Source organism: Dermochelys coriacea, chromosome 2, assembly GCF_009764565.3.
Source record: "Dermochelys coriacea isolate rDerCor1 chromosome 2, rDerCor1.pri.v4, whole genome shotgun sequence".
Taxonomy (NCBI): domain Eukaryota; kingdom Metazoa; phylum Chordata; order Testudines; family Dermochelyidae; genus Dermochelys; species Dermochelys coriacea.
In genome coordinates, this window is record NC_050069.1 from 112,135,760 (window position 1) to 112,162,739 (window position 26,980).

At 41.3% G+C, this 26,980-nt stretch overlaps 1 long non-coding RNA gene across 2 annotated transcripts in view; it reads right to left on the minus strand.

The window, feature by feature from the left end:
* Nucleotides 1-716: 716 nt before the first annotated feature.
* Nucleotides 717-26,980, minus strand: part of LOC122458760 — a 41,854-nt gene continuing 15,590 nt past the window's right edge. Inside the window, exons 2-5 of one of the 2 annotated variants that reach the window (XR_006278996.1) lie at nt 10,559-10,687; nt 7,110-7,372; nt 3,367-3,449; nt 717-1,484 (exon numbers count right to left, since the gene is read on the minus strand). This is a non-coding gene — a long non-coding RNA (uncharacterized LOC122458760). Of the gene's footprint in view, nt 1,485-1,641; nt 1,909-3,366; nt 3,450-7,109; nt 7,373-10,558; nt 10,688-26,980 lie in introns of those variants that run through there. The other variant, XR_006278995.1, reaches the window with a different exon arrangement.

Genomic DNA, 26,980 nt, shown 5'->3' on the forward strand with positions numbered 1-26,980 from the left:
GTTTAAAAAAAAAAAAACCCACACGCTCAAGGAAGCGAATCCAAAATTAAATAAATATTTCTCCCCCTCAGATTGTGATTACTCCCTGAGGCTCCAATTCAGAAAATCCCAATTCAGGGACTGTGCTTAACATTAAGCATGTGTTTAAGCAGTGGTATCATGGTTTAAAAAAAAAAAAAAAGTGGATAAACGAACCTAAATTCTATATTCCCCAAATGAGAAGTAGGTAAACTCCATTTACCCATGTTTGCCCTTGACTAGACTACTATGTTTAAGTCTCTCCGAAGTCAATGGGACTAAGTATGATCTTAAGCCAGGGGAGAGCAAACTACACCCCCCGCAGGCCGGATCCAGCCTGTCAGGGCTTTTAATCCGGCCCGTGGGATTTCGAACCCCATGGCACAGCAGGGCTAAGGCAGGCTCCCTGCCTGCCCTGGCCCCTGCACCACTCCCGGAACCAGCTACCATCATCCAGCAGTGGCTCCTGGGGGTGGGGTGAGGCAGGCGGTTCCACCGCACGCAACCCTCGCCTGTGGGTACCACCCCCACAGCTCCCATTGGCCGCAGTTCCCCATTCCCAGCCAATGGAAGCTGCGGAGGACGGTACCTCCAGGAGAGGGCAGCGCACGGAGCCCTCTGCCCCCCCCACCCCGGGCCACAGGGACATGGTGCCAGCCGCTTCTGGGAGCAGTGCGAGGCCAGGACGGGCAGGCAGGGAGCCTGCCTTAACCCTGCTATGCCACGGGGCTGGCAATCCCGCGGGCCAGATTAAAAGCCTTGATGGGACAGATCCGGCCTGCGGGCCGTAGTTTGTCCTCCCCTACTGTAGAAATCAGCCTAGATAATCCATCTCCTTGTGAGGCTCTAGTGAGGTCAACAGAAGAATTCGTTCCCCAACCTTGCTTTGTTTATACAGGGGATTAGGGTTGAGAGAGCTATGTCTCTCAGGGGGTGGATTTTTCACACCCTGAGAGAGGTAGCTATGCTGACATAAATTCCCAGTGAAGATCAACCCTCAGTGAAAACCTCGCCTTAATGTGCAGTAGCGGTAAAAAAGAACAAACAAAGAAATAAAAACATTCAGTTGTGTAAGGAATGGGATGGTGAAGAATATAGAAAAATACTGTAGCTCTATTATATGAATTAATTATATGCCCTCATCTAGGATACTATGTTCAGTTTTGGTCTCCCTATCTGACGAATGGTCATAGCAGAGCCCCAGGCTGTACATTTCATCTAGGCCTTCCCAGCACTTTGACCTCCCATTCCTAAGGTTCCCAGGCTCACTACTTTTTCTCCCATTTCTCACCCACTTAGACTTCTGCTTCCATCCCTCCGTCCTCAGCTTCTCCTCCACCCCACTGAGCTCTCTTTTCCATCCTAACACCATGAAATGACCTGTGAGCTAAAAATAATACTATGTAATACTTCATATAATAGACATGTCTGGACAGGCTCTTGCAGGAGACACTGTGGTCTTGCATCTGTGGATTTAAAAGATCACATTTTACACAAAGTTTCTAGTGTCTAATTTCAACAGCAGTCTTCACTTCTACACTCATAATTAAATGGCTAATGTTCCCCCTTAAACTACCTTGGGCCCAACAAAAGAAACAAAGGAAATCACAGCTCTTCAGCTACAAACAGCTTGTTAAAGCAAAGCAAAGAGTTGTGCAATTAACCCCCCCAAAACCTGGAATTTCACAGTGATGTCTAACACTCCTGGTTGACAAGGGCAGGCTTTAAATCGCACTTCGGTTTATTGGCACAGCAGTCTCAGTTAAAGTCAGGGTGTCACAGCAGATTTAAGCCATAACTGTCTATTTCCTTGTTTTGTGAGCTGAAAGTCAGCTCCTTATTGTGATTTAAATTGGTCCATTGGGTACTTGGGATGCGAGTTCCATTAAGCTGTGAAACAAAGAATATGATTGCTTTCAAGCACAAATACCTGCATATTTCCCTATTATTGTAAGTAATTCAGCAAGAGCTTTCGATAATGTTTTACTAAATGTGCTACTGACACATGCATTTTATAGCTTCCTTTGGAGTTCTCTCACAAGCCGATGGCTCTTTTGCCCTTAAGTTGCAAATGGTAGCTGCATGTTCACTTAAGGCTTTTTTTCTGACAGGGTTCTCTTATTCTGCCTTTCTTGGATACACTTTTGCCTTGCATGTGTACCAGAAGTATTTGCCAGTTTTATGGAATTTTACAATGTAATTCCAGCAAGTCCAGCAAACAAAACAAATATTTCTTAAAGTGAATGTAGTGATAGTCTAGGCCAGAGCTAACTTTATTTTTTTTCCCCCCAGGGAGTGGAGGAGCAGGGACCTCCTAACACCACTCTTCTCCAAGTCCTTGATTCACCAAGGTTCTTAGCATGTGCCTAAATTCAAGCACAAGTAGTCCCATTTAAGTAAAGGTCACATAAAAAAAGGTGTAATTAGGAGGTGTCCAGAGAGAGGGCATCTTCAGACCCTGATTGATGAACATACCTATGCATGTGCCTCATTCTAGTGAGGTCAACGTGGGTATGTGTTCACGGCAAAGTCAACTTGAGTTATTTAGGCCAGGTCTACACTATAAACTTACATCAGTATATCGACGTCACTCAGGGATGTGATAAATCCACACCTCTGAGAGATGTAATTATACTAACCAAAGCCCATATAGATAGTGCTATGTTGATGTGAGGGCTTCTCCTGTTGACTTAGCTACTGACTCTCACAGAGGTATGTACCAGAGAGTACTTATGCCCTCCTGTGGCCGCAGGTAGTGTCTTCACTGAAGTGCTACAGCAGCGCAGCTGCACCAGTGTAGCATTTAAGTGTAGACCTCCCCTTACATTCAAGTTGCTCCTCAAGTTAGCCTAGCTCAAGTGAGAGAGGCTAAACTGTCAAATAACTCTCAAGCTACTTTGTTTACACTGGCACTGTACTCACTCATGAGTGATGCTAAGACTCCTGGGGGCACATCCCATGGTTCTTTGCACTGCAGTCAGCTGCAACACCCTATGAATGCTTTCCAGTATGTTTTGGAAGAACTTATCTGTCCTTTCTGGGCATGCAGGAGGAATTGTGGGAAGGCATTGAAGTACTACTGGTACTTGAGTGATACTAGCCTTTGTCCACACTACAAAGTGGCTGTGTTAGCAGCTGAAAAATTGTGCTCACTTGAGTTGTAGCCTATAGCCTCTGATGGCACAGACAACTCGAGTTACAAGTATCACCACACTCAAGTGACAGGCACTCACTTATGTGAAGATGGGACTCGAGTTGGGGCAACACCTCAGTTATAATTCAAGTTAGTTTTGCAGTGAAGAAAAACCCTAGATTGCCTCTCTAGATAAACTTCCCAATCACTCTTACCTGGCCAGCAATATTTTTGATGCTTTCTGTGGGCATCCCGCTGGTGACACACTCTAAAGAGCAAATGGATCCTCTTCAGATAGCTGGGTAGCATAGAAAATTTAGTAGTAGGATATACTCCCCAGTGCTTGTCTAAGTAATAAATTCCATGCATTAAGTGGGTTCCTGAAGTAGCAATGCTTCACAGGCAAAATGATATTTCGACACCCGTAAGTCTGGCAAGAGATCTGACAGAACTGTAATGTAATTGCACTAAATGATATGGAACAAAATTTTAAATTTGATCACCTATGTGAGGGTGCCTATTTACATATTTGAGTGCTCAGATTGGTATTTAGGTGCTTAAAATGGGCATTTGAGTGCCTAAATGACTATTTGAGCATTCAAATTTAGAGTCGGATTCCTTACTTTAGGCAATAAGTTTGAAAACTGGACTGAGAAATGACACAGGTGTGTATCATTTAGAGTACAGAGTTATTAGGAATATTTCTGTTGCTTAACAAATTGCTTTACAATTGAAAACTAGGCAGTGACCAAGATTTTAAAGGTGGAAGAAAACTGTGATGGTGCAGGAAGATTTTCTTGATAATATGAGCCACTAGGTGACCATTTGCATAATAATACTGTAGATTGAATATTTGCATGCTGTGTTTTAATTTTCTGTCTTTGGAATGCCTAATATTATCTGTACCTTTGGGCTGATGCAGGAAGCCCATCATCCATAAAGCTAAGTAGGGGGCTTCCTAAAGTGATCATCCACTCTGAGGAGGCAGGTGGCCTTTGAGATCTTAAAAACAAGAATGACCAGAAGGAAGATGAAAGAGCAGAAAGGGAAAAGAAAAGAAAGACAGATACAGAAACAGAGGAAGAGAAGAAGCAGACTGGGAACGGGATATCAAGGGAAGCTAAGGCAGAGGTGAGAAGTAGTGAGTGAAAGCAATACTGCAAGCTGAGAAGTAGACAGGTATAAAGAAGGGAGAGAAGCAACTGTGGGGTCTGTGGAGATAAAAATAGTGGCAAAAAGGGGGAAGCAGGGCAGGGAAAGGAAGATAGCAGAGAGATGGAATAGAGGAAAGTAGAAAGAAAAGAGAAGGAGCATCACTTGGGAGGAATAAGGAGCTAATTATCCCCTCATAAATTCATAGCAATATAAAATACCAATATTTCAGTCAACAAGATTGCCCCAAGTGTTTTCACAAATAGAAGCCCTCAGAGATAAGAGAGAGAAGAAAACAGGAGAGGAAATAACATGATTGTGTGTTTCGGGTCTGGTTCTTGTATTTCAAAGTTGATTTATTTATGTATCTAGACTTAAATATAACATAAAACAATGCCTTTTCTGTGCACTAGGTACCCTTGCCACTGATGAAAGGATTTACTTCAGACAGAGAGGTAGATCGCTCTACATATGGCAAATGGCTCATTTACATTCCTTACATTATAGTTTATCTACAGCTGCTTAAGAAAACAAATCTCTCATGTTTGCTGGAATTTTCTCTATCATTTCTCAACATGTCTCTGTAAAACAGCTCTAAAGCCTACCTTTTCCCCACAGTTTCCTTATTTATACCCCATCTGGGAATCAACCAAGAATCAAAGAGTTATCACAAAATGCCGTGTTGTGCAGTAGTTATTTGGACCAATAGTTTTACCTCATTCTCTGGATGACTAGTTGGTTCTAACAGAAACAACTAATCCCAATTAATATTGGCGAGATGTTTGTGTGATACTGCATGACAGCCATTCACAATGCTGCCGTAAGTGATATTGATGGTCTCAGGATGTTTCTGTTCATCTAGGAAGCTACCTAGCCAATTTTTCTATCACCGATAGTATTTAAATATAGTGCCAATTGCTGTAGTATCCAAATACTGCGATACAACAGACTTCATTTAGCATAACATGCGTAAATGCACCTCAGTTTAATGCACATTTATGTTATGTCAAGAGTGTGGACAAAAGGGAGTGGATGTGTCACCCCAAGGAGGGAAATTGGAGTTTCTCTCAATCCTCCAAAATAGTGAAATAAATCTTATACTCTATACTCTCCAAAACCACAGGAACATCCTTGTGATAGGAAAAAAGCAATAAGGAATCTCTGTAGGTTTCAAATCATGAAGAGCCAGTCAGTCTATTCTCCATGAGATGGAGGTGTGGCAAGGTGAAGGGAAGAGGTAGAGGTTATAACCACCACTAATTGTAGAGCCTGAGGGCTTGGCTACACTTGTGACATTAAAGCAGCCCCAGGTGCCCTAGCTCTTTACCTGTACACACTGGCAAGGCACGTAGAGCGCTCTGACCCCACAGCTAGAACGCTCCTGATACTCCACCTCAGCAAGAAGATTAATGCTTGTTGTGCGTTGGCCGAAACGCCCAAGCGTCAGTGTGAATGAAGTGTTGTATTACTGCTCTCCGATCAGCCTCCAGAAAGATCCCATAATCCCCTTAAGTCAAGTGGCCACCCTTCTCATTGTTTTGGAATCGCTGCAGGAAATGCGGCTATGCCCTTTGAAAAGATCCGTTTCTGACAGCCAGTTGCTTATCTGCTCCGGGACAAAGCAACCATTAGCGTGGAATGCTGTGTGTGTGAGAGAGAGAGAGGCTGGGGAGAAGGGGGTTTTCTGCTATTGTCTGAACTTACAAGACAGCATGCTGACATGCTCTCAGCCCGCCCAAAACCACTCTCTTCCCCCCACATACACACAACACACTCCCTGTCACACTCCACCCCACCCCACCGCATTTGAAAAGCATGTTGCAGCCACTTGCATGCTGGGATAGCTACCACAATGCACTGCTCTCTGAGGCCATTGCAAGAGCTGCTAATGTGCCACGCCAGTGCGCTTGAAGCTGTCAGTGTGACACAACTACACTGCTTTCCCTACTGCGCTCTACAAAGGCTGGTTTAACTCAAAGCGCTCTACATCTGCAAGTATAGCCATGCCCTGATAGCTACAGCACTTTTGCTCCCACCCCGTGGGGTCTCTGTGTAGCCATGAGGGGGGATAGACATAGTTACCATTAGCAACATTCACTTCCTCACTTTTTAGTAGGTTGTCAGTCAGTCAGTCAAAAGGGAGCAAGCCATGAAAATGCCTGCCTCTTCCTCTCTTTCCACCTTCTCCCAGAATCATGGAGCTCCAAATCATATAGTATGTGCATGAAGGGACTAACAGATTGTCAGAGAGGGGTGAACATGCCACACACCGGCTCAGCTTCTCCCATCTTTCCAAACAATCAGCAGCCTTTCTGCCCTAGTTTACTTTCTTTGATGTCGTCCAAGGCCTCATGTATGGAGAGAGGCCTAGCTTAAGCTTTCAATAGGACACAATGGCCAGAGAGATACTATAGGTACACCACATCGATTACTACTGATTATGACAGAAGCAGTGCTGTCAATTCTCACAATTTTGTCATGACTCTCATGATAATTATTGTTTTCCTTAAAACTCCAGCTCCTGGAGTCAGGTGGATATGTGATGATCTCAACCTTCATTCTTCAAGAAAAAATAAGTTTTCTAGCCCTCATAGCTATGGAGAAATGTGAACCCAGTACACCCTAAAGGCTCAAAAAGCAGAAGGCAAATAAAAAGAACGCCTAATCTATTATTTTTAGATCATCTCATGATTTTAAAGCAAATCTCATGATTTATGGTGAGCCTGACTCATGATTTTTGAACATCTTGGGTGGGCATACTGTAGAAGTGACCACCCAAAGGGCAGGATGATAAGTTAGCCTTTACCTGCCAGCTGAGCTTCTGCAGCTCCTCAGAACATCCAATTCACTAGACTATACTTCATGGAGGTGCAATGGTACCAGACACAATGAGCTCCAGCAGCAGTACTTCCAGGAGTATTTATGTGAACATCACCATATGGCAGACATGCAATACCTCAGTGATGTCTCAGGCTAACAGATACCTCCTCAGTGCAAGCATTTCTTGAATTTTAGCCCATCCATGCCACCACAGTCAACATGGTGCCAGCATTTCCTTTGTAATGGTCCCTGTTTGCAGGAATGAAAAAAGTTGTGAAAAGTTTTTCGGTTATGAAAAAAAGAAATCTCACTTGCTGAAATGTGGAATACAGCAAAGTCACACCAACAGAACTGACATTGTTACAAAAATTGGTTTGGTCATGTTTTAAAGGTATACAATGGAAATCAGTTTACAGTGTCCATTGTGCCCGTAGAGCTCAAACCACATTTGATTTAAACACCTACATCTGACAATAATAGTCCATAATATAAGGATAATATAATTTCTGTGCACCATGATGAAAACGTACTCAAAAACATAACCAAGTGTGCATACAATTTTCACATGTGGGTACTTAAAGTTAGGTGAAATTGATTTAGCAAATAGACTTTTAAATGGGCCCTGAAGCACCTGAATAGCTACTTACACATCTAAACATGATTTTAGGAATCCAACTCTAGGCTCCCAACTTTTATTTCTAAAGATACCTTTCTATTCTAAAGATCTGTGTTGAATTCCGACCTCGGTCACACACAGAAAGAGATGAACAGCCCTATCCTACTTTCTTCTGGCCAACAACCTCACACAAAACCACTATTCATTTTAGAACAACTGGAAGCTTTCACAAGAGAGAGATCTACAACCATCAGAAGGGAGTTGCAGGCCAGGAATGAGATGCATTGACAGAGCTGCGCAGGGGAAGCATGCAAAAACTCTGACACCAACCAGTACTATTAGTCTTTCACTTTCATCAGCTCTCAAATTTGCACAAAATTAATAGAAATTAGTGGCTAATGGAAAGACAAAATCAGGCCCATCCAATTCATCTCCCATGTAAAATCTCCACCAGAAAATTGTGAAATATTGGAGTAATTTTTTCATTGAATCAAGACTAACACTTATATCTTTATATGAATTGTCCCCTGCATACTCGGGTCCTTCTATGAAGGGCATTTTATAAATGTAAATTTGATTGATGGACTGATACATTTATATTCATGGTTTCAGAGTAGCAGCCGTGTTAGTCTGTATTCGCAAAAAGAAAAGGAGTACTTGTGGCACCTTAGAGACTAACAAATTTATTTGAGCGTAAGCTTTCATGAGCTACATCCGATGAAGTAAGCTGTAGCTCATGAAAGCTTATGCTCAAATAAATTTGTTAGTCTCTAAGGTGCCATAAGTACTCCTTTTCTTTTATTTATATTCATGAAACTTAGCAGAGCTAAGCAGGTTAGTGTTAGTTTACACTACAATTTTGTCAATAATAATCAGTAAGAGGAGGGATTAATCAGGAACAGCAAATAGCTACAGCCTTATGATCTAATCATATCAATGCTGTCCACTAACCCAGACAACATGGAAAACATACTTTCAGATCCACAGCTGTAATGTTTTTCAAGTCCACAGTTAGAATTTGGTGATGTGTACTGTGCACCCATTCTTCACCTAGATTTACCACGCACATCTTTAAATAAAGCAGCATACATGGCAATTAAGGTATTAGTTTATAGGTGGACAATGGAACTATAAAATTTGCTTTGACCTTGATGATTTGAACAAAAAAAACTGGCTATGTGCCTCTACCGGAGCTTAGGTTAGCTTAACTACATCTCTCAGGGGTGTGAATTTTTCATGATGTAGTTCAACCTAAGTTTTAAGCATAGACCAGGACTGTGTTTACATCGAGTTAGATTCTCTGAGTAAGGTTTGCACAGAAAGAACAACAGAGTGAACAGTTTCATTTATTTCACACACCAACCACAATGATCAGGGCTTTTGGGATGACAAGTATCACAGTGGCTGGATCTACCCTAACCTTTGCTGGGAAACCTTCCACAAGGCATGGCCACTAGTGCTGCTCCACTGGTGAGATACCAATCTTAGGAGCATAGTGTTGGCAAGCGTACGGATGTTTTCACCACCTCGTTATCTAGTCTTGCTTAGAACAACTATAAAGAACATGGCAACAATTAGATTTGTAGTTGCCAGAATCCTGCCTATTATTAAATTTTATATTGTGGTTGCTTGTAGAAATACTAGTGCTCCCAATTGTGGCTACCACTAGTAGTACTGCAACAGTAGGAGAGCTCTCAAATAATCCTAGTCTAGGCAAAGTTATTGGAGCATTGTAAATTACAATCCAGTTTTCAGGCAGTTCAGTCTCCTCAGCACAGATGTTTATCCATCCAATACATTTATTTTCAAAATTAATTTGGGGCCTAATTCTACATCTGAATTCAGTCAGTGCCAGAAATGCCATTACCTTAAGTGGCAGTGGGATTGTCCCTGCGTTTTAAAAATAGTTTTAACACTGTTCTTGCTCAAGGTAAGACTTTGATCTCTGCAGGCCTCTCACCATGGAGATTTAATTGAGTTCTTGCCATCTGAAACCAGCAGAACGATTCCTAAACTAAGCCCCCCTCCAAAGACAGGACATTAACTTTCTGCTTTGGTTTAGCCAGTTTCTTTTAGTTGCAAAGAAATAGTACAACCACGGTACAAGCATTGCAAAGAGAACTGTGGGTTCATTTTGTGATACTTCCTGACTGAGTTGCTACCCTCACCAGTAGCTTCTGAGCAAAAAGCAAAAATGGCTATGCTATCTTCACTAGCGCTCCCACAGTTCCTACCACTGACAGAGATGGACCAGAGGTAGTGAAATGAAGGGAAGTTAAAAATAATTCTAGTGTAGACACAGCCTAAGTGACCTTAGCAAGCACTGTCTGTGACTAGATCATCCTCGTACAGTTGCAGCTGTTTTGAACTGTTACATGCTGTTACAGCAGACATAATTTTCCAGCAACGCTCCTGTTAAATGAGTGGCTACGTACTACATTAGCATTCCCAGATGCCCTGCCTTAGCTTAAGAAGCCTGGGGGTAAAAAGACAAGAAGCTCTGGGATGCTCTTATGTTTCAGAGAACCACAGTGCAAATCACCATAATTGTTTGTTAGATGAACAATGATCATTCTAACTGCCTAATTAACATTGTTAAAATTTGTTAACAAAGGAAATTTAGCAATATCTTAATTAGGAAGGATTTCTAAATTGTGATGTAGAGTACATTGGACAAACAAGGCACCATTCTCTCTTTGTTTTTCAGCTCTGCAGCAGGAGAGATTACATGATATGACAACATATTCTGCATTTGCCATTTATCATTCTATATCCTTTACACACTTGTGCTGTATAATTAGTGCCTTGGCTAATTTTACCTGTTATTGTTTGCCCTATAATTTGGAGAGAAAAGGCAGTGTTGATGCTACATGATTTAGTCTGGGGCAACCAGCTGGCTCTTTGCCACAGGACTGCTGCATACATGTGACTGCAATGAAGTACGTTCACTGCAAAATAAAGAGAAACATTCAGTAGCTTAAAGTAGTTATTATATGCTATAAGATTAGCAGCTTTCTTCATTTTTTTTTCTAAATACAATACATGGGCATGTAACCCTTACAGGGCTCTGTTCTACTTCAAAGCCATTGTACATCACTGGAAAAAAAACCCTCCCATTATCTATTACTTAATTATTAAAAAGTGTCTACTCTATTTTATAAATTATCTATGCAACAGAATTGTTGGCATATGAGAAAGGACAGATAGACAGACAGACAGACTTGGGAAGGCTACAAAGCCAATTATTCTGGACTGGAGAAAAAAATCAAGAGTCTAAAGGAACCTAAAATATATAGTCTACAAGACAGTCATTTAAAAAAAATGTTATTGAGATTTTCATTATGAACGGTCTTTCAAAGTGTAACAGTGAAATCAGTGCACTCGTCATTGTTGGCATTCTGCCTGGCGGAAGATTCCAAGCAATTTACACAGCCTTTGAATAGAGCATATTAGGTCATATTGCAAAAGCATGTTTACTAGACAGTAACATGAGATACTGACTACAAAGAACTGTCCTGACCTAATTGTTTTGGTGGAACTGACCTCTGTGCAATGATGGTTCCACACCAGGTCACATGCCTTGGTTGTAATGAAATATGCCATACTCCAGTTTACGCTTTGCTTATTTATGTATATGACTTTAAAGATTACCTGCTTTGGTCCAGTCAGCATAAAACTGGTCAAGGATCACATTCTAAGTCTTATATTGAGATTGCCCTACTCTGGATGATGAATGACCTGCTCCTTTCCTCTGATTACAGGACCTCACAGACCTTTTCATCATACCACCACCTTGGGGCAGCTTTTAGTGCTGATCATTTTATTATTCTATAGAATCCCAAGGAAGAAGCCAGTGTCTTTTAAATACTCGCTTCTGTTTCTTTGAATGTTATTTCTAACCTTTCCTTTTTAATTTTTGGGGGGAGGCTTCAAATCCCTTCCCTTTCCACCCTATCTGAACTAACTCAGTTTTGACTCTCTTTTCTTCTCCATTATCTTCTTCTTCCAAGATGCCTCATTGTTTGACTTCAGTCATGAATGCTGCTGCTATGTAGATGTCACCAAGTGTTACATCTCTCTCCGTCTCATTCTGTGTACAATATCTCCTTTCCTGGACTACTGGAGAATAAGCTAATATTCACATTTGGATGATATTCATATTCAAAGTCATGAAGTCAACCCCCTCTTCCCTATATTGCATATAGCAACATTTTTGTCCCTTCCTGTAATTCACCAGAGAAATCACCCCGAGTGGGGTGTGAGAGAGAGACACAGAGAGAGAAACTGACTACCCCTCTCAGTTTCCCTTCATGGACACTCCCTTCCACATTCACCTTCATGAAGGATTGGCAAGATAGGTTTTGACTCTTCACAAAACCTCAAGAAAGTTCTTTAGAGAAACAGATGGCCTGACATTTACTCCCCTCCCGTACTGCCATGCACACCCTTATAGCAATGTGACTGAATACTCCTGGCTGGGAAGCCTATAGTCTTTAACTCAACCTACTAACTCACATGAAAACTATACACTGCTTTGTCTTCACAATGATTTTATCTGCAGTTAGTTAAAATATCTGGCTGTGGTTTTAAAAATATAGCCATTATTTGTGTTTTTTGATAAGTTATATATTTCATTCACTGACTCCTTTGTACTTTTTTAGCTATATCTATATCTATCTAGATATAGATAGATAGATAGCTATAGTTATCTCTTCATAGTGCAGAACACTTCAAAGTCTTGATAAACTGACCAAAAAAAAGAAAAAAAAGAAAAAAAAAAGGTGTGTTAGCGATCCTGCCGTAAAGTGCTAGTGGAGACAAAACACCTATCATTTTATCATGAGGTGAAGGTCAACACTCTACTCCTGCCCATGGTTGACCATGTCTGTTTACCTCACAGTATATCTCTACTAGGATTCTATAGTGGTTTAGTTAGTGCATGTTAGTTAAGCTGCGGTCAACCCTCACATCTTTTTTTTGCAGTGAAGACATAGCCAAAGATATGAAAGATGACTTACGAAGTATTTTTCAAAAAGACCATGCAAATAAATTTAGAAATAAGTGCTGAATGATTCATGTAACCTAGGTATGACCAGCAAACTAATAACTTAAAACTTTTCATTGCATTTTGTTTTTCAGGCCCTGTGAAGTCCAAATTTTCTTGGGGGACAGTCAGCGACCGTGGAACAAATTCCTGCAGGATCTAAGAAAACTGCAAACATCACCACTTGTGTTTCAAGTGCAAAGCACATGCATTTGACCCTGTCTTTGCTAATAGACATAACACAGTATACATCTAATATATTTATTTTACAAAAACCTCACAGATTCCCCAGGTAGGCAGCAGAAGGGAAAAAGAAAGAACTATGTGTGATGGATGTTAGTCACACCGTTTAAGAGAGTTCTGGAAGCTGCTCAGATCCCACGGAGGCGAGGGCTGAAGAAGAACCTCAATAGAAAAAATCTCCCCTCTCAATGTGTTTTTGTATATTTTTAATATAAAATATAATACTTTAAACACTTTACAAAATATCATCTTTTGAGGAATATACCAGAATACGTAGCTGAAGTTGACGTATCTTAGATCAATTTAGAATCACTTACTTAGCGTCCTCGCAGCGCGGGATCAATGGCTGCTGCTCCCCCATCAGCTCCGCTTCTGCCTCTTGCCCTGGTGGAGTTCCAGAGTCGACAGCAGAGCGATCAGGGATCGATTTATCATGTCTACACTAGACGCGATAAATCGATCCCCGATAGATCGATCACTACCCACGGATCCGGTGGGTAGTGTAGACGTGGCCTTAGATTGTATGCAGTATAGCTGTATGCAGTACAGCTGTAGCCATGTCAGTCCCAGGACCTATCAGTCCTCATCCTCAAAGGAAACCTGCCCTCTTTCAAAAGACAAACCTGGAAGCTTACATTTATAACTCTGCTAGACACTAAAAATCATGGACTGAACAGACACACTGGATTTATGGTTTATTACAACAATCTGTAATCCACTAACCCCCTCTTTTGTCCTATGACTGCAGAAGTGTTAACGGGCTACTCTACCTTGAATGTTCCCTTACAGTATGTGCTAACTGTTTATGCTAAAAGAAAAGGAGTACTTGTGGCACCTTAGAGACTAACAAATTTATTAGAGCATAAGCTTTCATGAGCTACAGCTCACTTCATCGGATGAAGTGAGCTGTAGCTCACGAAAGCTTATGCTCTAATAAATTTGTTAGTCTCTAAGGTGCCACAAGTACTCCTTTTCTTTTTGCGAATACAGACTAACACGGCTGCTACTCTGAAACTGTCATTATGTTTTATGCTAAACAATTTGTTCCACCTGGTATTTTGCCGTGAGGCTGGGAGTTCCTGTCCCAAACCAGAAGAAGAGCTGTGTGGCTTGAAGGTTGGTCTCTCTCCACCAACAGAAGTTGGTCCAATAAATGATATTACCTCACCACCTTGTCACTCATACTTGAGGCACAGGGCACTTATTTCTAATGCTACGCTGGATTTCATTAAATTTCATTACCTTTAACACAGATCTCAACTCCATAGCAGTTTCCAAGCCTAGAAATCTTCAGTTATCCAGGACCCTGAATGTTTTTTCCTCCCACTTCTTCCATGTCTATACAGCTAACTTGTGACACGGAAGTTACTAGAAATTCTACAGGTCACTAGCCTTCCTTTGGTCCTAGTCATGTTGATTTAGACTTGGGAGTTAGACAAGTATGAGTTTGAGCCCTTTCAGCTCTTTCATTATAGCTTCCTTTTCTGCTTCAAGTAGACTCCTCCCTTCAAGGTGTTGTTGGAAACCCATGTTAGGTTAGGAATTACCTTACTTGTCCCTACTGATGTGCTCCACGGTTCACATTTATTACAATCTTATCAAGGGCACTCCCTTGGTGCAGAGCTGTGTTGAGTTGTTGAGCTTCTCAGGTGGAAGCTTTCCAAAAATCTTTCCTCTTATTTTGGATTGTTCTGAAAATGGCAGCCCTAAATACCAGTATTTTAGCCTGGTCTCTGATATAACCACTACCTTTGTATTTATAAATTTGGTCTTTATTCTCTTGCAACAAATAAAGATTTTTTTTAAAAGTCTGTCTTTACTTTAACTCTGGCTTCTGATTAGTTACTTTCACAAATTAATCACTTTGTCTCTACTATTGCAATTATTTCTTTTATGGTCTCCTTAAATCACTATTCCATAAGTTTCAGGAATGCTGTAGTGTATTTAAATTACTCCTCTGCACAAGGAAGCAGCATTATATCATTTTTACCCCTTTCTCCGTCACCTTTGCTATCCAATTCAACTTTGTATCTCATTCACAATAACCCACCTGGTTTTCAAAGTTCTCCTCTGATTCACTTTATCTTGCCTATTGTATCAGTTATACACCTCTGATTTTGGCCACCTCCGCATGGCTCTTCTCAAATGGGGCAGTCACTCTTTCAGTTCATCCACAATTTCTGGGATTCCCTCCTTCCAACCTACTGTCTCTCTGCTTTTATTTAAATCAGACCTTAAAACTTTCTTTTTCTCACTATCATTTTGATTTTTCTCTGAAGTGTTTGGTGCACAGGTTCTCAAGCTTTCTTCACATCTAACTAGCCTTTCTTTCTTGCTAGGACTCCAGTCTCACCATTTTTTGAAGTCACATATCATTCTCTTCTAGGATCACTTCAAGAAACCATGGCTGGATTGGGGAGTGGAGCGTAACTTGGAGTACTGGTTTCGGGGTGGGTTCTGCTAGATGGGGCTGGTGCTAAGGTAGGGGACGCTGGGGTGAGTGAAGGCTGCAATATTGGTGGAAGGCAAGGCTTGCTGAGAGAAGACTGATGCTGTGGGAGGGTTTGGTACTATTGGCTTGGGTTGCTGAAGGTGCTGGCTAATTTGGTGGGGGATAGAAGTGGGTGAGATGTTAAGTTTGAGAACTTCTGCTCTAGATGAAAAACACCCTACACTATAGGAATTAATGCGTTTGCATGATGTAAATTGCTTTTCATCTAGATCTGTCAAGCTCTGCAAGCCAGTCTGTGCTCTGGTTCCCAGGAAGGCCTGGAAACTCTATTGCAATGGACACGTGGGGTTGTCTACACTGGCACTTCACAGCGCTGCAACTTTCTCGCTCAGCGGTGTGAAAAAATGCCCCCCCCCCCGAGCGCAGCAAGTTTCAGCGCTGTAACGCACCAGTGTAGACAGTGCCCCAGCACTGGGAGCTACGCTCCTCGTGGAGGTGGGTTTTTAGAGCACTGGGAGAGCTCTCTCCCACCGCTCTGCCGCGACCACACATGCCATGTTAAAGTGCTGTGGTGGCAGTGCTTTAGCATTGCCAGCGTAGACTAGCCTTTTGTGTGGCACTCTAGTTACAGTTCTGATGGAGCAAAAAATCCAGAGGAGAAGGATGAAACAAAGACTGTCAGCAAAGACAAGGAATCCATGGCAAAAGTGAAAGGATAGTCCTTCCTCCTGTTGACCTGAGGGTAACATATTTCTCTGAAACAAAGAACAAACTCTTTCCAGTTCACCAGCGGTCTCCGCCACCCTTTCTCTTGTTCAGAGGAGAGCTAGATAGGGATAGAGTAGTGTGCATATATGCAATAAGCTACCATCTTTCAGTGTTTAGGGCATGATTCAGCTCCCACTGAAGTAAATGGAAGCTGCCCCTTACCAGCTTTTATGCAGATCAAGTTTAATCAACTGAAACTGATTGCTAAATGATGGGAAGAAATGAGCCTTGAAAGATGGCAGTCCATGAGGTTTGGGGAAATATTTACATCTACAAGAACCCTCAAGAGCACTTCCAAAAATAATCATTTTCTGATGGTGCAGCAACTTTTTCATGAGGAATAATTTGTAGGTGTTGTTTCAGGGGGAAAAAAACCAACACCACAAATGTAGAAGAAATATTCCTTAGAAAAATAATACATACCCGGCAGTTTACATGTTGAAAAGCTTTGACTGTAAATCTCATTTTTGACATTCATCCCAGAGGCTACTTTAAAGGCAACACACAGACTCAAGAGGGAGACAGTAAATGCTAAATCATAATTACCTCGTAAAAAGAGAGTCTGTTTCTCTGACTGCCTGAGATCTGGATTTGTTGCTCAGAAATATCATAAATCTATAGGGTTCTCTCTTGTTTTATTTAAAGCCAATTAGTGTTTGTACTTTAAAACCAAATTAAATCAAGAAAAAACCCTTCCAAAGTTTGTCTTTAGTATAGTTATGAAACACTGATTTCTCTGCTCTCATTAAGAGCTGTTCATTATTAGAGGACAGCATGTACTGTGAAGGCAAAAGTCTTACATTAACATTGAACTATAGAAAATCTCTCTCATTTGGCAGCTTTTGCATTAACATTTCTTCAGCAATGGGATTTCTTTTTAATGCTATCAGTGCTCCATGCGTTACTGTAAAGAAAAAGAAAATATTTTTCAACACCATCTCAATTGGTTTTAATATCCCACAGGGTGACATCTGACACTGCACTGAGAGGAATACACCTCTCTGGGTAGTCTTTCCAACAGAGCCTGAAAATGAGCAGTCTGTGCCATTAATATGGCCAGTGTAATTAGCAGGAACAATATGACTGATAAAAAAACCCCCACAAACATTTCCTGAAGCTATTCTGCAACTAAAGTTACTCTAACCGTTGCAGTCAGCAAAAGGTACACTCACTAGTGAGCCCAAAACGGGTCACAGATTTGAAACGAAGGTTGACAGCATCAAGGCATAACAGAGACACAAAGCGGGTGAGGTAATATCCTTTTCTGGACTAAGCTTTTGAGCTAAACCAAGCTCTTCTTCAGGTCTGGGGCCAACATGGCTACAACATTGCAAACATCAAAGGTATAACAACATCTGTCTGCCTCAGACACTGTTTCTGATTAAAGCTGGCTATCCAATTATAAAGGAGATGTTAAAAATACTATTTATGTTAAATAGAGGCTTCCCAATGATATTACAATTAAGGTTGCAATGAATTTATAATTTTCCATATACGTGGACTACATGGATGCACTTTGAAAGTCCCATGGACGCAAGGATGAGAAGAAAAATTTCCTCATGTGGCCAAAAGACATGAAAAATCATATGGGTGCTCAATTTAACACCACTTAGACAGCTAGGTTCTGGGAGCACAAGGAAACATTTCTAGAGAATGCGCATCCACCTATCTTTTATGCATCAAAGTGGCTTAAGTCATTTGTCTAGGTATCTAAATGCCATTTTAGATGTCCAAACGCCTTTTAAAATCTGTCAAATACACACATAGTAGAGCAAGTAAAAAGTACATGTTCCAAAATATTTTTCAAGGAAAAATGGCTTTTAATGAAAATCAAAAACTGGGAAAAATTTTTTTTAAATTAAAAAAGCAAATTCTAGGACAAAATGAAAATATTTTGTTACTTTCTATGTTCATGTAAAGTATTTACCATTTTCTGACCAGCTCCACACACACACACACACAATATATTTGTCCTGCTTGAACCGAGGTGACCGTTTGTCCTGTAAGTCAGTGACTTTATTTGTGAATTTAAAATTTTAATGAGAAAGTCTGGGGACACAAGTCACTTTGTATTCAAAATGTAGCCAATTTTTGCTGCTGAAATAGCTGAACTTTCCATTATAAGGCATAAGTGGAAAGTTCATGAAAAAGGAATTTTGCCAGATTAATTGTCCTTTATTAGAACAATACTTCCAGATGCACATAAACACCTGTGGAAACAAAAAGGAGTGCCAGGAATTAAGATGGAGGGCTGACATGGGAATGCGTGCAAAGTTTATGTGGACATATCTATCCTATGGACAGGATTTCTTGGCAACACCACAGTGAGGTCATTATCCAGGGTTGAAATCAATCAGATTCTGTTGCTGAGTAGCAGCACGTGATGAGGTGTATGTGAATGCTGCCTGGTCTAATCTGCTAGGAACAAAGGGAATAGGCACACTCTGCTCTGAATCAGGCAGTGCAAGCACTTGAACATGGATCTCCCCCATCCCAGACCAGAACCCTAACCACCTGCAGACACACACAAGTTTTGATCCAAAAATGGACATTATGATATAATTCTGTTTTGGGGAAAACAACTGAAAGGTTTTGCCTTCTTTCCAGTGTGTGTGTGGGGGGAGGGGGGAGAAAGAAATTTTGAAACCTTGAAAGTTGCCACAAAACAGAACTGTCCTCCAGTATGCTTTCATATTTGCTTGTCTGTGGGTTTCATCTGTGCATTTCATAGTATCGTCAAATAGTCTAAGTGGTTTTTTTTTTTAATGGCAGTATAGAAAACTAAATATTTTTAAAAAGGAAAAACCCTCCCACTGACATAGTCCTGGGTCTGTGGGCTCTGTGTACTTGATGCAAAGTGCATGGAAACCCAACAGACATTCCACTGATGGAATAGAAGCTGTATCCCATAGTTAGATATTCACAACACCACCACAACGCTGGCATGCTCTTTCACTCACATTTGGCGCGTTAATCTAGTAGCACAGGAGAGTCAAGTTTCCTGCTTTGGTGCCCATTGATAGCAATGAACAGATTAAATCCTTTAGCCTCAAGAAGGTCAAAAATCAATAGGATGTCATAGTCTTATTAATAGAGAGATGTTTGGGTTCAACAAGGTTCTACGTGGTGAGGTAGCTGTGTGAACAGAAGAGTTTACTCTCAGCCTGGGTCTCTGATTAGCAGGAGTGCAAGTAGGGTGGTACGCTGCAGTACGCAGTACCAGCAAGAGATTTTTAGTGGATACGGGGTACTGGAAAGACTTAGGGAGGCTCCCCCCACCCAGGGGGGATGGAGCTGCACTCTGCTCCTTAAAGAAGCAGAATGCCGCTAGGGAGGGCATTCATTCTTTATATGGGTTTAACAGCACAATACATATGCTAACAAACTTAAACAAAGGTTTATTTGGGAGGGACACTTAAACAAAGGTTTTGTTTAAGTTTGTTAGCATCTGTATTGTGCTGTTAAGTTGGTCAGGAGTCCTCAAGAGGGATGGGGTGGGAGGGCGGAAGGTGCTTAAACAGTATTTTTGAGTCCTGCTCCAGCCTCTGGACTATGAACATATACTAATGGGAGCATTCTAATCAAGGGATTGAGGATTTTAAGGTAATCTAGAGCCTTCATATTTCCTTGATCCTTTGCAGATGGATTTAAGAGTTGGATATGGTACAAAGACTGTTCTAGCCTCATTGATTGCTGATTTCTCCCTTGCAATGGACAAAGATCAGATGTCTGCTGACTTTCTCACATGAGTCAGCAGCCTTTGAAATCTGTGGTATAAGCAACATAGCCCTTGCTTGAGTGGTTTTGTTCTTTCCTCTCCAAATGTCAAAGCCTGTTCCCATTGAACTCAATAGCAAAACTTCTTTTGATTTCAATGGGAAGAGGATTTGGCCCCAAGAGATCAGAGAATGTGATTTTCATCAATTACTTATCTGTCCAGAGACAGTTCTCATGCACGTTCTGCCAGGCTGATTTCGATTGCCCTCCTGTATGTCATGCTGAGGAAAATAATAAAACAATTTGGGTTGCAGTTCTATCAAAATGCACATGGCACAAACAGTTCTATGCCTCTTTTCCATCAAGCCCAGATGGCACAACATCTTTGCTTTCTTAGTGCCTGGCGGAGAGCAATACTTAGGCCTTGTCTACACTGCCACTTTACAGCGCTGAAACTGTCTCACTCGGGGTGTGAAAAAACACCCCCTGGAGCAATGCAAGTTTCTGCGCTGTAAAGTGGCAGTGTAGACAGTGCACCAGCGCTGGGAGCTGCGCCCCTCATGGGGGTGGTTTATTTACAGTGCCGGGAGAGCACTACACAGCCATGTTAAAGTGCTGCTGCGGCAGCGCTTTAACGTTGGTAGTGAAGACCTTAGGTAAAGGTAAGATGGCAGAAGCTTAGTTTGGACAAAAGGGAGGCACTGATAGTGTGTTAAGGGAAAGTGGGGAGCTTGCAGAAGGACATTTAAGAAGTTTTCAATTTGGGGTGCTGCTGGATCCTCAATGACACGTGGAAGTACAGGTGGCACCGGAGGCCCAAACAGATGCAGTTGTAAAATTTTAGACAGGTAAGGGGGGTGTCAGAGGGGATAGAGAGAGCATGGGGGCCCCGGGCTGAGGGCAGGGTGGGGAGGAGTCACATGGAGGATCACGTGGGGAGGAGTCACATGGAGGATCATGGGCCCCCCCCTTTTGTCCCTCCCAATAGTGCAGTACCTGCAAGAAATTATTTCTACTTGCACCACTGCTGATTAGAGTTGTTTCTTCAGGCAAAGTGGCTCCCTGGAAACACAGGGTACTGGATGCACAGATTGTCTAAACAAGGGATTGCCTAAAAAAGGGTGTGCTATTTGACAGCCGTGTTTCAGGAATGGTACATATGCATAAAGAGAGCAAGTTATATTTGCAATACATCAGACCCCACATCACTGATTTCTCCTTCATAAGAAACCATCCAGCAATGCCCGAGAATTCTGCTACTACTAGGCAGAGAGTCAACACTGGTGTCAGAGAAGGGGCAACACTACTCGCTTTCCTCACAGAGTTATAAATCTTCATCAGTTACTATTTGTAACATACTTTGAAAATGAAAAATACAACTACATACTCAAAGCACTAAGTAATAATATGTAAAATCCCTATGAATTGAATAGCATATTATCTCTACCATTTCTATAGTGAACAATATTAGTATATTAGCAAGCACTATTCATAAATTTGTTATATAAGGGGAAAAAAAGCAATGCATAAATAATTATTCAGTACTTGGCCAGAAAAATCAATCTAACAAATTATTTGCTATGTTCTATTCATCGATCTATGGAGATTGTTGAATAATGAAAAATGTGTTAGCAAATAATTTATTTAATAAAAATGCCAAAATTCATAACAAATATTATTCACGGTTAATTTGACCTGCTCTGCCCACTAAAATGTAACTGTCTGTAATCCAAGACTCAGAGTACATGCAGGTGTTCAATACCTACTACAGAATGAAATGCACAGGGGGAAATATTCATAACATTAGCTAATGTGCATAGTGCAGTAGCTGTTTTCAGACAGTGAGCTGTAGCTCACAAAAGCTTATGCTCTAATAAATTTGTTAGTCTCTAAGGTGCCACAAGTACTGCTTTTCTTTTTGCGAATACAGACTAACACGGCTGCTACTCTGAAAGGTAGATTAAGGCTGATTACTTAGATTTTAAGACCTTGGGGGCAGTAACCATCTTTTGTATTGGGTTTGTACATCACCTAGCACAGTGGGGTCCTGTCCACAACAAGGCTCCTAGACATAACTGCACTACATGTAAATTAATAAATTAATTAGTTGCAGGATCAAGTCCTTACCCTTTTAGCAGATGGTTCTTGAAATGACCATTTTCATTCTTATCTGTGAGTTTTGACAGTGAGAATCGAGGTTTGAAGGCCAGAAAACAAGTTCAGCATTTCTCTGATGTTTCCATTGCCTTTCAGAGAATGTAAACTTGGAAGAGTTTCACCTTCCAAATATAATGTACCTGTCATGTTGCTTTCCGGGGTCTGAATTAAAGCTGGAAACAATAGCCCTAACCCTCTGAACTGCCTGCAGTTGATGTCATTGTGGGATTAACTCTGAAGCCTAGTTATAATTCAGTTGCCCAAATTATTAATTATTTCACTGCTGATCACTTCAGCAGAAACATCCAGCTAATATGCTCATCCATTATGGCTGAATATCATGGGGACTATAGCTAGAAAAGAACTACTAGTTCATCTACACCATATTATCCAGAGCTTTGTCCAGTCTAGTTGTAAATTATTTCAGTGATTGAGCTTTATATCACTTCCATAGGAGACTATTCCAGAGTTTAACTGATTATTAAGTATATTGTGTTTGTGCGTCATTCAGGATCGCAGCATTGGCTAGGCACTGCACAAATACAGAGGCACAGTCTCTTCCCAAAAAACAACATCATACTTTTCAAAAGTTTTTCTAACCTACATTTTCCATTTGTTATGACTGATCCAGGGGATCATATTGTAGCATAGCAGTTCCCCAACAGTCGTATAATGAAAGTTCATCTTGCCTTTACAGATGGGACCAAACTCTGTTTTAGCCAAACCCACTTTGGTCTCATCCACCAAGGCCAGACCAATCGGTATTATAACAAGACACAGAGGTTAGCATATTATAATACTGTGACAGGTTGGATCAGTAATCCCCTTGGGACTGCTAACCGATGTGCCGAGACTACCTCTGAGCCCGTTTTCCCTGGCAGCTTGGGACTTCAGTGCCCTGCCTGGTTTGAGCGAGATACACTAGCCTGCTACAAACCCAGACCCAGGACTGAACAATGTCCCCCAAAACTTGCAGGCTTAACTGAAAACAGCTTAAGAAGCGTTCCTGTCTCCAACACTCAGATGCCCAGCTCCCAATGGGGTCCAAACCCCAAATAAATCCATTTTACCCTGTATAAAGCTTATACAAGATAAACTCAAATTGTTCGCCCTCTATAACACTGATAGAGAGATATGCACAGCTGTTTTCCCCCCAAGTATTAATACATACTCTGGGTTAATTAATAAGTAAAAAGTGATTTTATTAAATACAAAAAGTAGGATTTAAATGGTTCCAAGTAATAATAGACAGAACAAAGTGAATTACCAAGCAAAATAAAAACAAAACACGCAAGTCTAAGCCTAATACAGTAAGAAACCTGAATACAAATAAAATCTCACCCTCAGAGATGTTTCAATAAGCTTCTATCACAGACTGGACTCCTTCCTAGTCTGGGCACAATTCTTTCCCCGGTACAGCCCTTGTGCCAGCTCAGGTGGTAGCTAGGGGATGTCTCATGACTGCAGCCTCTTTTGTTCTGTTCCACGCCCTTATATATCTTTTGAACAAGGCAGGAATCCTTTGTCCCTCTCTGGGTTCCCTCCTTCTAAATGGAAAAGCACTGGGTTAAAGATGGATTCCAGTTCACATGTCTCTGTAAGACTTCATTACCCACAGGTATACAGCCCACAGGTATACAGGAAGACTTACAAGTAAACAGAGCCATCTACAGTCAATTGTCCTGGTTAATGGGAGCCATCAAGATTCCAAACCACCATTAATGACCCTCACTTTGTATAATTACAATAGGCCCTCAGAGTTATATTTCATATTTCTAGTTTCAGATACAAGAGTGATACGTTTATACAAATGGGATGACGACACACAATAGATTATAAGCTTTGTAATGATATCTTACAAGAGATCTTTTGTAGGAAGCATATTCCAATTACATTATATTCACACTTATTAGCATATTTTCATAAAATCATATAGAGTGCAACATCACAATGTTCCTCCAAAATAATCAGCTTGCATGTAGCTGGGCCCTTAACTTTGTCCCGTTGCTGCTAGTTATACCCACAGACTCCAAACAGATCCACCAGCGAATGGAAACAGGGAAGAATGGAACCAACCACCAAGGAAGATTCTGGAACATCTTTCCCCTCAGTGAGGCTGACAACCTGTATCCTGCCTGCGACCAAGAAATGACTGTGGTCACCTAATGCTGAAAAACTGGGAGAAAGTGTATGTGGATTTGACTTGGTTTTAGTGGACTGTGGGCAGAGAGGAAGAATTTTCAGTAGCCAAGGACTGTCAAAACAGAACCAAAAGCTTCACAGCATTTTTCATGCAATTCACAGCTGGATGTTATTGGATTTCAAAATAATCGTGCATAGCATTTCCCCATCCTCAGTGAGCCTTGCTGGTTGGAAAGACAAGGGAACAGCTGGTATCAAGTCAAAGTAGTTTAGGTTTCAGAGTAGCAGCCGTGTTAGTCTGTATTCGCAAAAAAGAAAAGGAGTACTTATGGCACCTTAGAGACTAACAAATTTATTTGAGCATAAGCTTTCGTGAGCTACAGCTCACTTCATCGGATGCATTCGGTGGAAAATACAGTGGGGAGATTTATATACACACACAGAAAACATGAAACAATGGGTTTTATCATACACACTGTAAGGAGAGTGTTCACTTAAGATTAGCTATTACCAGCAGGAAGGAGGGGGGGGAAAGGAGGAAAACCTTTTGTGGTGATAATCAAGGTGGGCCATTTCCAGCAGTTAACCAGAATGTCTGAGGAACAGTGGGGGGTGGGGTGGGGGATAAATAACATGGGGAAATAGTTTTACTTTATGTAATGACCCATCCACTCCCAGTCTCTATTCAAGCCTAAGTTAATTGTATCCAGTTTGCAAATTAATTCCAATTCAGCAGTCTCTCGTTGGAGTCTGTTTTTGAAGTTTTTTTGTTGAAGTATTGCCACTTTTAGGTCTGTAATCGGGTGACCAGAGAGATTGAAGTGAAGTGTTCTCCAACTGGTTTTTGAATGTTATAATTCTTGACATCTGATTTGTGTCCATTTATTCTTTTACGTAGAGACCGTCCAGTTTGACCAATGTACATGACAGAGGGGCATTGCTGGTACATGATGGCATATATCATCATGTGCCAGCAATGCCCCCACCCCCCACTGTTCCGCAGACTTTCTTGTTAACTGCTGGAAATGGCCCACCTTGATTATCACCACAAAAGGTTTTCTTCCTCCTCCCCCCCACTTCCTGCTGGTAATAGCTCATCTTAAGTGATCACTCTCCTTACAATGTGTATGATAAAACCCATTGTTTCATGTTCTCTGTGTGTGTGTATAAATCTCCCCACTGTATTTTCCACTGAATGCATCCGATGAAGTGAGCTGTAGCTCACAAAAGCTTATGCTCAAATAAATTTGTTTGTCTCTAAGGTGCCACAAGTACTCCTTTTTTATTTGCAAAGTAGTTTAGGATTTTGTTCTGAAGGAGGAAAGGCAAAGGAAGGTACAATAATCATGAGCAAGGTTAGTGGAGACCTTCCATTGATGGCACTACTTGGCCATACTAGTGTGTCTTAAAGTTTTGAGCATCCTCTCCTCCAAACTATTTCTCTTTGCACGGAATCCTCCTCCGCCCTACCTCCCATCCACTAACAACTAACATTACAGCTACCTCAAAGACTACAAGCTAGGGGTGTGGTTCCCAGCCACACACTCACCGTCACAGGAGCAGGGGCTTGCATCGAGCTCCTGTGCGTATAAATAGTGTGTAGCTGGTGTAGCATAAGCAGCAGAGGCACAGCTTAGCCATGCTGTGTACAAACCCATCTCAAAAGAGTGGGCCTATGTACACAGCACAGCTAAGCTGTCCCTCCACTGCTGCTCCCTGTGCTACGGCAGCTACACACTGCTATTTATACTCATGCTAGTTCAATGAGAGCTAGCACAAGCATATGTACGCGAGCAAAGAACTCACACTCCTAGCTCATACTGTAGGCGTAGCTTAAGATAATGAGGTTCTTTTACAACATGGCACCTAACTCTTGCCCTGTAGGGACAGATACAGTACAACTACAGGAAAGTGGTAACCAGGGGAAAGTCTGACAAATACCAAGCGTCCTTTCAAATCAGGAGAAAGCCATTACCATAGTTTTGACAGATGTCTGGTGCTCAACAGAAAGGTGAGGGAGAGGGAACAAAAGGCAACTGAAGGCATGTCATACCTATTCAAACACAGGATTCTTGTTTAAAAAAAATAGTTAAGTAATTCAGGTGGGGAAAATATTTTAAACTAAAACAACATTTTTCAATGTGTACCTTCATTTTAACCACAGCTTTATTTCCCCCCTCTCTAGCTCACACCATGTTTCCATTATTGTTGGTAGAATGAACTGCATGCATGCCAAGCAGGTCATTGACAAATATAGAACCAACATCTGTCACTACAGATTTACAACTCTGACTACAGCATACCCCTTCTGTCTGTAAAAACCCTGATCCATTAGCTGGGTGAGCTCTCAGGGCACCAGTCCTTTAACTCTCACTTACCTTAGCAGATTGGAGGTACAATATACAAACCTTTGTGTTTGTTCAATAATTATGGTACTATTTGCAACATGAAAGTGCAGGATTTGTCAGTCAGTTCTATTATAAAACTCCATTTTCGTAGTAAAATCTGAAGCAAAATGAAATTGTGAGGAACCTCTATTACAATTCTGTATAAGTAGAATTACTGTACCCAGGAGCAGTCCTCTCCCTCCCCTTCCCCACACACTTTCCTTTGGAGATTTCAAAGGAATGTCTACCCAGCCATTAGAAGACTGCAAAATAAATCAATAATATTTTGCACTTCTATGGCACCTTTCAACTGAGAATCATAAAGTGCTCA